This window comes from Trachemys scripta, chromosome 4 (genome assembly GCF_013100865.1).
Source record: "Trachemys scripta elegans isolate TJP31775 chromosome 4, CAS_Tse_1.0, whole genome shotgun sequence".
In the NCBI taxonomy this organism is placed as follows: domain Eukaryota; kingdom Metazoa; phylum Chordata; order Testudines; family Emydidae; genus Trachemys; species Trachemys scripta.
Window position 1 is genome coordinate 74,482,791 of NC_048301.1, and position 12,651 is coordinate 74,495,441.

Here is a 12,651-nt window from a genome sequence, read left to right on the forward strand (position 1 = left end):
CACACCTCCCAGCCACTGTGTAGACATACCCCGTGGCACTGTTCATCTCTGTGGCACTGCACATCCTGAGAGTCACTGCACAAGTGTGCACCAGTGCTGTCATAACTATAAAGGGAAGGGTAACAGCTGTCCTGTGTACAGTACTATAAAATCCCTCCTGGCCAGAGACTCCAAAATCCTTTTCCCTGTAAAGGGTTAAGAAGCTCAGGTAATCTGGCTGGCATCTGACCCAAAGGACCAATAAGGGGACAAGATACTTTCAAATCTTGGGGGGGGGGGGGGGGGCGGGGGAAAGGCTTTTGTTTGTGCTCTTTGTTTGGGAGTCATTCGCTCTTGGGACTGAGAGGGACCAGACATCAATCCAGGTTCTCCCCATCTTTCTAAACAAGTCTCTCATATTTCAAACTTGTAAGTAAAAAGCCAGGCAAGGCGTCTTAGTTTTACTTTGTTTTCTCAACTTGTAAATGTACCTTTTACTAGAGTGTTTATCTTTGTTTGCTATACTTTGAACCTGAGGCTAGAGGGAGGTCCTCTGAGCTCTTTAAGTTTGATTACCCTGTAAAGTTATTTTCCATACTGATTTTACAGAGATGATTTTTACCTTTTTCTTTAATTAAAAGCCTTCTTTTTAAGAACCTGATTGATTTTTTCCTTGTTTTAGATCCAAGGGGGTTGGATCTGTATTCACCAGAAGTTGGTGGGAGAAAGAAGGGGGGATGGTTAATTTCTCCTTGTTTTAAGATCCAAGCGGTTTGGATCTGTATTCACCAGGGAATTGGTGAAGGTCTCTCAAGGCTACCCAGGGAAGGGAATTAGCTTTGGGATGGTGGCAGCGGACCAGACCTAAGCTGGTAGTTAAGCTTAGAAGTTTTCATGCAGCCCCCCATATTTGTACCCTAAAGTTCAGAGTGGGGAAGCAGCCTTGACATGGTGGTAGCGGTGGGATTCATTTTAAACCCAAAAGCCAGTAAGATTTTTTTTTCCTTCTAGCTGCTTGGAAAGCAGAGCTGAAGGTAGATGCATATCTTATCTCTCCTTGCCTGAAGGCAGAGGTGTTAAGTTTTTTTAACAAGAGCCTTTGTTAAGAGAAGGGTTCAATTAATGAGCAAACGACTGGTAAAAGGAATTTACAAGCTGAATTGTTTTTGTTTCTTTTTACATCCTTGGGAGTAGCTAGTTAGAAAGTCTCTGTTAACTCAGCAGCAGCCAGAGCTGAGTACATCCCAGTTTCAGTCAACTGCAGAGAGGTGTGACCCAGCACAAGAAAACAGGAAAATTACTACCAAAGAAGTAGCTAACAAAATAGAACTGGCCAAACTAGAAGCAGAAGAAAATGAAAGAAAACATCAGAGACTGCTTCAATTAAAAAAACTTGAGACAGAGCAGAGAGAAAGAGAAGAAAAAGCCAAAGAGGAGGTCCATGAAAGAGAAGAGAAAGCCAAAGAGGAGGCCCACAAGAAAGAGATGGAGCTGGAAAAAGCCAAAGAGGAGGTGAGAGAAAAAGAAAGGAAGCATGAACTGGAAGTAGCAAGGGCTAGGCCAGATGCAACAGCCACTCCTAACAACTCCTCTCCAGGTACCACTTCCGATCCCAGAAAATTCCCCACCTACAAGGCAGGCGATGATACTGAGGCCTTCTTAGAAAATTTTGAAAGGGCCTGCCTTGGATACAGCATCCCTTTAGACCAGTACATGGTAGAGCTGAGGCCACAGCTCAGTGGACCCTTAGCAGAGGTGGCAGCTGAAATGCCTAAGGAGCACATGAACAGTTATGAACTTTTTAAAAACAAGGCCAGACTCAGAATGGGGCTAACACCCGAGCATGCCCATCGGCAGTTCAGAGCCCTAAGGTGGAAACCAGACGTGTAATTTACCCGGCATGCCTACCACATTGACAAAAATTGTGATATCTGGGTATCAGGAGCAAATGTTAAATCTCTGGAAGATCTGGTTTCCCTAGTAAAAATGGAGCAGTTTTTAGAGGGTGTTCCTGAGGAAATAGAAAGGTACATCCTAGATAGGAAGCCCAAAACTGTAACTGAGGCGGGGGAGATTGGAGCCAAATGGGTGGAGGTGGCAGAAAAGAAAAAAACTAGTAGCAGTTGGAGCGAATACCAGAAGGGACAAGCCGAAACAAAACCTTACCACCGGGGACAACCCAAGGCCCCACCCACATTCCAAGGAAAACCCCAGACGCCTTCTCACCCCACCACACCAGTCTCCACCAACGAACATCGCCCCGGTGATACCTTAGCAGGGCGATGTTTTAAATGTAATGAACTGGGACATATAAAGGCTCACTGCCCCAAGAACCCCAACCGATTACAGTTCATTACACCCCAATCACACCAAAGATCCCCAGACCCAGATGCCTCTCTCATACCCTCGGAGCGAAGGGAAACCTTGAGAGTGGGCGGAAAGAAGGTTATCACTTGGAGGGACACTGGGGCACAAGTGTCAACTATCCACCAATCCCTAGTGGACCCCAAACTCATCAACCCGGAGGCTCCAGTGACAATTCAACCCTTCATGTCACAGTCTATAACCTTGCCTACAGCCAAGTTGCATGTCCAGTACAAGGGCTGGTCAGGAATGTGGACTTTTGCAGTCTATGACAATTATCCCATCCCCATGCTGCTGGGGGAAGACTTGGCCAACCATGTGAAGCTAGCCAAGAGGGTGGGAATAGTCACCCGCAGCCAGGCTAAGCAAGCTTGCACCCCCATCCCTGTTCCTGAGCCGTCCACCAGGGCCCTGTCTGTGTTACCAGAGACCCAAACAAAGGTGGTGGAACCGGATCCCCGCCAGCGACTGCAACAGCCGTAGTGGATCCAATCCCAGAGACCCAGCCAAAGCCAGTCCCAGAACCGGAACTGGCAACGCAACCAGAACCATTGCCAGCACTGAATCCAGCGCTTGCAAACCCGTCTACAACTCCAATGCCAGAGAGCACCAGCAAGCCTGAACTGGCGGAAGCAGCAGATAACCCTACCCAAGAGGCTCAGCCAGAGCCTGAAATACCACATAGTGCACCAGCGGACAGCGGTTCACAGTCAATGGAAATAGCCCCAGCACCTGCATCGCTTCCAGAGGGGCCAAGCCCCAGTCCACAGTCCAAGGAGGAACTGATGTCTCCAGCATTAAGGGAACAGTTCCAGGCCGAGCAGGAAGCAGATGACAGCCTTCAGAAAGCTTGGGCGGTGGCACGGAGCACCCCACCGCCTCTCAGCTCTTCTAACCGATCCCGGTTTGTTGTTGAACAAGGACTTTTATACAAGGAGACTCTTTCTGGTGGACACCAGGAAGACTGGCATCCTCAAAGACAGTTGGTAGTTCCCACTAAGTATCGGGTAAAGCTCTTGAGCTTAGCCCATGATCATCCCAGTGGCCATTCTGGGGTGAACAGAACCAAAGACCGGTTGGGGAAGTCCTTCCACTGGGAGGGAATGGGCAAGGACGTTGCTAATTATGTCCGGTCTTGTGAGGTGTGCCAACGAGTGGGAAAGCCCCAAGACCAGGTTAAAGCCCCTCTCCAGCCACTACCCATAATTGAAGTCCCATTTCAGCGAGTAGCTGTGGATATTCTGGGTCCTTTCCCAAAGAAGACACCCAGAGGAAAGCAGTACTTACTCACTTTCATGGATTTTGCTACCAGATGGCCGGAAGCAGTACCCTTAAGCAACACCAGGGCTAAAAGTGTGTGCCAGGCATTAGCAGACATTTTTGCCAGGGTAGGTTGGCCCTCCGACATCCTTACCGATTCGGGAACTAATTTCCTGGCATCTTGTGTCCCCATTGAGATACAGGCTAAGTGCAATGGGCCAAATTCTGCTCTCATTCCATTGAAAACGTCCCCTACTGAATCATTCCACTGAAATTGATGGAGTGACTGGATATATACAGGGCTGGCTCTAACTTTTTTGCTGCCCCAAGCAGCAAAAAAAAGCACCGCCCCCTCGCCGCCGAGCACCGCGCCGCCGGAACCCCCCTGAGCGCCGCGCTGCCGGAGTGCCTCCCCCCCCCACGGAACCCCGCCCCCCCCCCCCCCGCGGAAGGCCGTGCCGCGCTCCCCCCCCCCCCCAAGATTGGCCGCCCCTTACCAGGTGCCGCCCCAAGCATGTGCTTGGTTGCCTTGTGCCTGGAGCCGGCCCTGGATATATATAAGGGTCATGAAAGGCATAATTTGGCCAATTGTCAACTAAGTGCCAGGTCCGATTATCTATCTGCTAACCAGAGGGCAACTCATGTGCTAATGAATAATACCAGCTCTGTGCAATTACCAAGTAATCTGCATGAATGTGTCATTCCAATTCCACCCAGCTCAGCTATTCTCAGCCATTGTCTCAGTCAGTCTCATCTCCACTTCAGGGTGAAGGCCACTACACACAGCTCCTGTCCATCCATCCATCCCAGCCATTTCCATCCCACTGTAAGGCAATGGCCTCCCAAGTGCTGCTCCTGTCCCTCATTCTTAAGGTTCACCTAGGCTTTTCACATGCTGGGCCAGTGTGGGTTGTTAAGGGTGTTAGCCCCACTAATCTCTTCTATGGTATCACATAGAGGTTGTTTATCAGGCATATCACCAGAGGGGAGTCAACAATAAGGCTGTGTTTTCCCACACTGGGTTTCAAGCCCTATCATGAGTCAGGGGTAGTTGTTACCTGTTAATAATTAAGTAAGGCTGCTGTACAATGTTTACAGTGCAACTGAAATCTAGATACAGGATAGCTGTGTCCTGTGGTTGATTGCATCATTGTGTATGGGACAGAATGGCTTATTGCTAAAGAGTAGAGGCAGACAGTATCCCCTGTCTGATGAGTATGTTAGTGGCTACATGACTGGGAAAAGGGGGGAGGACAGTTTCCAATTGCCTAGGGCAGCAGAACTGCTTCAAGCTGGCACCGCAGCACGCCAAGTAAGCATTCCCAGCACTGCTCCCAGTGAGGGATTTATGGCTTGGCTATGCTATGTGGTGAACTGTTAAATATTCAGATTATGGTACAAATCGGGTGGGGGCTTAGAGCCAGAGCTCCAAGGCGACGCACTGGAGGTCTCGCTGACTTATGATGTGTGCAGTAAAATGACGGCTGGGGATTCCGCTGCCATAAATGTGGGTGTCACATGTGCGGCTCCAATGTATGCAACATAAGGTAAGCATTAACTCTAGGGCTTTTAAAGCAGAGGCATTCTGAGAGCACATGGCTGCTCCCTCGGTAGGGCAGGGCTTTCTCCCTTCGCCACTACCAGATGGGAGTGGGCACATCCTTTCCCCTTCTCCTCATCCTGCAGGGCATAAGGCTCCAACAAAACAAAGAAGAAATGGGGTGGGAAAGGGGGAAAATAAGGGAGAAAAATTAACTTTGCAGCACCTCCAATTTTCATGCCATCCTAGCAGCTTGTTTCAAATGCCTCCTGGGAAGCTAAGGAGAGTGGTGATGGACAGGGAGCCTTTCACATCTAGTTAAAATCCAGCTGCATGCTGATAATAACCAAAAGTCATTCCTCTTGATAGCTGTTTGGTGGCCTGTGTGAAATGAGTCGATAGAATCATAGAATCACAGAATATCAGGGTTGGAAAGGACATCAGGAGGTCATCTAGTCCAACCCCCTGCTCAAAGCAGGATCAATCCCCAACTAAATCATCCCAGCCAAGGCTTTGTCAAGCTGGGCCTTAAAAACCTTTAAGGAAGGAGATTCCACCATCTCTCTAGGTAATCCATTCAAGTGCTTCACCACCCTCCTAGTGAAAAAGATTTTCCTATTATCCAACCTAAACCTCCCCCACTGCAACTTGAGACCATTACTCCTTGTTCTGTCATCTGGTACCACTGAGAACAGTCTAGATCCATCCTCTTTGGAACCCCTCTTTCAGGTAGTTGAAAGCAGCTATCAAATCCCCCCTCATTCTTCTCTTCTGCAGACTAAACAATCCCAATTCCCTCAGCCTCTCCTCATAAGTCATGTGCTCCAGACCCCTAATCATTTTTGTTGCCCTCCGCTGGACTCTTTCCAATTTTTCCACAGCCTTCTTGTAGTGTGGGGCCCAAAACTGGACACAGTACTCCAGATGAGGCCTCACCAATGTCGAATAGAAGGGAACGATCACGTCCCTCGATCTGCTGGCAATGCCCCTACTTCTACAGCTCAAAAAGGGCACACTGTTGACTCATATTCAGCTTCTCGTCCACTGTAACCCCTAGGTCCTTTTCTGCAGAACTGCTACCTAGCCATTCGGTCCCTAGTCTGTAGCAGTGAATGGGATTCTTCCGTCCTAAGTGCAGGACTTTGCACTTGTCTTTGTTGAACCTCATCAGATTTCTTTTGGCCCAATCCTCTAATTTGTCTAGGTCCCTCTGTATCCTATCCCTACCCTCCAGTGTATCTACCACTCCTCCCAGTTTAGTGTCATCTGCAAACTTGCTGATAGGTCTCTGTCCAGCTCTTAGTATCTCCAACACAGAACCCATCACCACAACTGCTTCTACCAATTGTGGCCCCTTAGTTGGCAGACTCAGCAGAGTGGCCAAGGATTAAACGTGCCTGATCTTCTCTAAGCACTAGAGCTTTCAGAGCAGGAGTGAGGCACTTTTGTAGGAAGAAGCAGTCAGTGTATTGGGGGGAAGGGAAAAGTTTGCACTGCTGCTGTCTCATCTGGAGATAAATACAGGCCAGTCCTTTTCATCACTGCTTAAGCAATTGTTTCAAAATTGTTTTCTCTCCACCCCATAAGAATGGCATAGAAGAGAGGATTCCAGGGTTTGGCGTATGGGCCCATGGAAGTCTTAGCCTTTGCCAGGAGGTAAAGCTCTCTCTGTCTGTGGGGTATATTGCAGTACCTGTTCTCATGGCAGGTCCCATGCAAAGGACTCCATTTTCTCCTTAGGTTGTACCCAGGGCATTTCATCAGCAGACACATTTGAAGAGGAGGTATCCCAGCTCCAGCCTATTTAGTCCTCTTCTAAAAGGGCCCACCTGAAAGATTTCCACTCTTTGCCTGAGTCCTGCAGCAGAATGATGGAGAAGCTCAGCCCAAACCAGTGCCACTGGCTCCCTTCTGAACCAGGCTTGGGCCTCTTTTCCTAGTCAAGGCCTGGTCCTGGTGCTCCCCTGCACTCAATATGGCAGCCAGGCAGCATGGCTGCAGAATGTCAAAGTGACAGGGTATTAGAATTCAAAAATATATACATTAATAAATAAATTCCCAAGTCCCTTGGAAAATCATGTTATTGGGAACTGACCCAGGCAGGGGCTCCTGGGGAGAACTACAGAAAAAGAGATTCTCCAAAGCTGTAATTTTTAAGATTGTATCACTCAGAGAATAATTATAACCAGCAAAACAATGTTCACATCTCACATTAATATAAAGTAATGACTGCATGCCTGTAGCCAGCTAACCACAGAACTGGGAAGAGACTGTCAACCCATCTATCCTGCTATAATAAGGAGCATGTTGGAATTGCTGGCAGCAGCTGCATTCCTGCATCTAGCATTCCTCCTTCTTAAAGACATAGTGCTCTATTAGTCTCTTCCCTTTATTTCTTTTTCTTCTTCTTCTTTTTTGAGTAAGCCTGAGCAGAAGAGTTTGTGGCGTTCAGGTCAGGATGTGAGCCCAAAGTCTGAAGGGGCCTAGATCTAATATATTCAGTCTGTAAGCTCCTTGGGCTAGTGGCTACCTTTGTTATTCTGTGTGTGTACAGTGCTACACACAATAGCTGAATGGGGCTATTAGGTACTACCACGATGCAAACAGTAGAAATAATTCAGACTTGGACCAGAGAGAACCACAGGGTCTGTTGTAGTCCTGCAGCCAGACTATAGAATCCCCTCTATTTTTATTAAATATTGCATGGCCCATCTCTATTTAACCTCTAGAATGAGTTGCAGGGTTTTTAGTTTATTTTTATCTTTCCACCACCCATTTTATGAGGGATCAGCAGAAACAGAAGAGCCTCACCTCCAGAAAAAAATCAGGCTCCTGGTATTCCTGGCTCAACTGGAAGAAGGAAATACTAGAAGTCATGCTGTAAAGTCAGTTCCAGAACAGTTCCAGTTCCCAAGGGCAGCTTTGCAGAATCAAGAGTTTCTAATACTTTGACTAAATAAGATTCAGAGAAGTTTCAGTTTTGGTCCCCACACTACAAGAAGGATGTGGAAAAATTGGAAAGAGTCCAGCGGAGGGCAACAAAAATGATTAGGGGTCTGGAGCACATGACTTATGAGGAGAGGCTGAGGGAACTGGGATTGTTTAGTCTCCAGAAGAGAAGAATGAGGGGGGATTTGATAGCAGCCTTCAACTACCTGAAGGGGGGTTCCAAAGAGGATGGAGAACAGCTCGGCTGTTCTCAGTGGTGGCAGAAGACAGAACAAGGAGCAATGGTCTCAAGTTGCAGTGGGGGAGGTCCAGGTTGGATATCAGGAAAAACTATTTCACTAGGAGGGTGGTGAAACACTGGAATGCGTTACCTAGGGAGGTGGTGGAGTCTCCTTCCTTGGAGGTTTTTAAGGCCTGGCTTGACAAAGCTCTGGCTGGGATGATTTAGCTGGGAATTGGTCCTGCTTTGAGCAGGGGGTTGGACTAGATGACCTCTTGAGGTCCCTTCCAACTCTGATATTCTATGATTCTATGATAAGTACCTGAATTTTGTGATGGACCAAATCAAAATTCTCCCATCATTAGTTTTTGTGTCTGTATCCTGTGTGGTCCTAATGTCTGGAGGTAGAATGAGCCAACAATGCCTCAGACTGGTTTTCTGTCCCTGTATTTGCATCTGTCAATGATGGTAACTTGTGGAATTCATTTGCTATTGGAAAAGTACAATTGAATTTTAGAACAAACTCACAAATATCTATTTTTGCACATGACTAGCCATCTTGTAGGAGCCTGCTGGGGTCACATCAGAAGAAAATGTGGAACTGAAGATGGGTGAGTCTTCTGCCCAATCTATCTATTTATCCCACATTTATCACTGTACTGTCAGGACACCTGTGCAGGGCAGTACAGCCACATACTACGTTAGAGCCTGATCTTGCACTCTGTTACTAATGAAGTCAATCTGATTACTCGAATACGACTAAGAGTGAGATATGGGTTTGCAGGACTGAGCCCTTTGTTTGAATAAACTGTGTCCCTAAACAGTATGCAGCATTAAATAGCAAAATAATAACAGTGGGAGAGGGAAATTAAGGGGTGTAGACAAAGGAGACAAAGTATATTTTCAGATGACCTTTAGAACGAGATGTAGAGTAAATGCAGTGAGTCTATTCTGGAAAGCAGGATCTGGAAAGGAGAAGCCTTTTGCTGGTTAAGATTATTGAGAGGGTTTTCACATGAGAATTCACAGAGTATCCAGCTTCTTTAGTTCTCCTTGACCCTTGTCAATCCAAGAACAGACCCAGTTATGGCACAGAGACAGCACTGATTGATTATCTTCTGATGATGGATAAAAATCAGGTGATCATCCTGATGTTATTAGATCTATTAGTTGCCATCAGTGTTATTGATCAGGAGGTGGTATTGCCTGCAAAACGTAATGGAGACAGTGGAGTAGACAGGACTGCCCTTCAGTGGCTTTGCTTTTATCTCTTGGAGAGATCCCGGGGGGGGGGGGGTAGGTTGGGCCAATTACTCTTCTGCCCAAGGACTCCCTCTGCAAAATTCCATCTTGTCCCTGCTCTTGTTCGTTGCATGTTTGGGGCTATTAGGGAGATTGGGAAGAAGACATTGGCTTGTGTGCCTTTAGTTTGCTAATGACACCCAGCTCTAAGTAACTAGCTAATAGCAGAAAGAATGTGTGGGGGACAGAGAGGAGGCTAATGGTAGATGAGCAAAAGGAACATTGCGGGCAGAGGAGAGAATGCCAAGGTTTGTGAAGATAGTACACCTGGCATGAGTCCCTGGGAGACAAGAGCATCTTTGAGATACAGGGGCAGGACGTGGTAACAAAGCTGCATCATGAGCTTGTTTGCTTAGCATGGGAAGATGCATTCAACCCTGCCTAAAGACAGGACTAGCCCTAAGATCAATTGTGAGAGGAGGGAAGGACAGACCTCTTCTAAAGATTGCTTGAACACTGAGGTGTGATTTACCTCAAGAGAGTAATTGACTGAACAGAAACCAAGGGAGTAAGGAAGAACAGTAAGATACTTTGTGCTTCTCACAATGCAGGGTCCTGAGCTGTTGTCTAACTGTATTCCAACAAGTTGCTCAAGTGAACTCTAGGAGCTAGAGTGTCTTACCTTGAGCTGCTGCCATTCAGGACATTCTCTGGTTCTTCACCAGAGAATCGCACCAGAGTTGGGTTTATGTGATGGAGGAGAGGCTGCAGGATGGGGAAAATTTTCTGCCTCACTCTATTCCCTTTGTACCATTCAGGCAGCACAGAAGGAGCAGAGACCTGCCACATCTCCCAGTGTAGAGCTGTCTCCAGCAGGTGTATAGCTGGCATAGCCATCCTCCTGGCACTGGATATTTGTAAGGGGTGGAGAAGACCAGAATGGGGCCAGGAAGGGTTAAAGAGGAGGAGTGACCAGAGCATATTGTGCTCCTGCTGGCACACAGCCCCAAGGGGATTCTTGGTAGCTGGCCATGTAGAGTAGCCTTTAAGCTGCTCTAATCTATTTCAGGGCCAGAGACCAGGCAGAGAATAAGGGAGATATTATCAGTTCCCTTATGGTCCCACACCCCCTCCACTAAACATAAATTCAGTGAAGCGGAGAATCCGGCCCTATATTTTTAATTCTTTGGACAAACAAACTGCTTGGTTTGTGGGGATGACAGAATTTCTGTGTGTTCTGTGCATTCAGAGTAATGTGCAATAGGGCGCTACTTCTATTTATCTTCTGAGCATCCCAGAAAACTTGGCAGCTGTCTCTACAGTCATCTATGCTCTTAGTGAGAAAAAAGGAATTCTGCTTTAGACCCTTCAGAAATCTGCTGTAGCCGTCCAAGATCACTGCTCCCTCAGGGGGAGGAGGCTTGTGTTGATTAATATTAAGAAAAACTCTTCTGAAAGAATGATAGATCATGGCTTGGTGACTCCAAAATCTTTTCTTGTTTCTTTCTTTGATGGGAGGAGGGGGAAAACTGGAAACAAAAGGCCAAGGAACGGGGGAGAGGTGTGTTTTGAAATCTGCTTCCTTTTGGCCACGCTTGAACTTCCAAGCGCCTGCCTTTGACTGACATCCTTAGGAAATGGGAGAGAAACTCCATGCTGAGCCGGCTCTCTGTCCAGCACAGGAAGGAGGAGGCATCTGGCTCCAAGGAGCTGAAATAGATGCCTTTAATGTGTCTGTCATTCTGCATTGTAGAGGTGCACTTGAGTATTTCAGCTGGAATATTCCATTCCTGGAGGCCTTTCAGGGGCCCTTCGCCTTTGTCAGGAATCAGGTTACCTGGACATTTTAAAATGCACTTTGTGTGGATGGTTCAAGGTGGAGCAGGAGGGAGCACAGGGTATGTGGAAGAGCTGAAAACTGCTGCATATTCATGGCTAGAGATCAGGGTGGAATGCAGCAGACTTTTCAAAAGCTGGTCTTGGTCTTAGCAGGCCGCTGATCCTGTCTGCCTGTGCGTGAGAGACCACAAGGAGAAGGCTGCTGAGGCAAATACCCAGGGCATGTCAGAGATATTTAGTTTTTGGGCTCACGATGATATATAAATATTGTGCTTTAATAAGAGTCTCCTCTCATGCCAGACAGCTGCCTCTCTGCCCAACACCCTGGGAGTCTGAACTATGGCACATGACATTGGTATGGACTGAAAGGGAGTACCATGAACAATGGGATGAACCAGCCTTGATAAACGAAGTTGCTGCCTGAGCTGAGCAAAGACAGAATAGGGAGGCTAAGCAGGAACCAGTGCAGGCTTTGGGCTAAAATCTAAGCTTCACCAATAGCCTGAGCTTGCAAACCTGCCCCTGATGCTATAGAGACATTAGTCTGAGAAGCTTGCTGGGGTTGGTACTCAAAGGAATAGTAAGAGAACATTAGAGGGGTAGCCGTGTTAGTCTGAATCTGTAAAAAGCAACAGAGGGTCCTGTGGCACCTTTAAGACTAACAGAAGACTTCTGTTAGTCTTAAAGGTGCCACAGGACTCTCTGTTGCTGTTGTCACTATGTGTATTATTATGACTACAGAGCTAATAATGGTGGCACAGTATCTCTCATTATTCCATATTTAAGTTACTGAAATGCCTGCACTCAAAGTGTATTCTACAGGGAGCAATTCGGCAGCTGTCTATGGAATGACCACACATATTGCAGCATGAGCTTATAGAAGACAGCTACCCTTGTATCTCTGGATAGGAGGGGGAGCCATTGATTAGACTGGACTGTGAACGCCCAGCTAGAAGGAACAACATGAAACGGAGGAAAGGAAACAATAGGTTGAGGACCAGATCCTCAGCTAGTGAAAATCCATCTATCTTCATTGACTGCAATGGAGCTACACTGAGTTACATTAGTTGGAGATATGGCCCGGAATGTTTCCGACTGGTGAAACCTGTTAGACTGGGATAGTAGTGAACCTTGAAGAACTGGAGAGCCACTTAATTATTGAATGGAGCTGTCGACAGCCATATGTGTTTGGCAGCACAACATCCTGACTGTGCACTGCGACATTTGTGTGATCAGGACTTGTCATCATCGCACACCT

At 47.2% G+C, this 12,651-nt stretch overlaps 1 long non-coding RNA gene across 1 annotated transcript in view; it reads left to right on the forward strand.

Annotated features, from left to right (window-relative positions):
• Positions 1 to 4,774: 4,774 nt before the first annotated feature.
• The window catches only part of LOC117875798, a 40,254-nt gene continuing 32,377 nt past the window's right edge, over positions 4,775 to 12,651 (forward strand). Inside the window, exons 1-2 of the long non-coding RNA XR_004645361.1 lie at positions 4,775 to 5,150; positions 8,867 to 8,923. This is a non-coding gene — a long non-coding RNA (uncharacterized LOC117875798). The remainder of the gene's footprint in view (positions 5,151 to 8,866; positions 8,924 to 12,651) is intronic.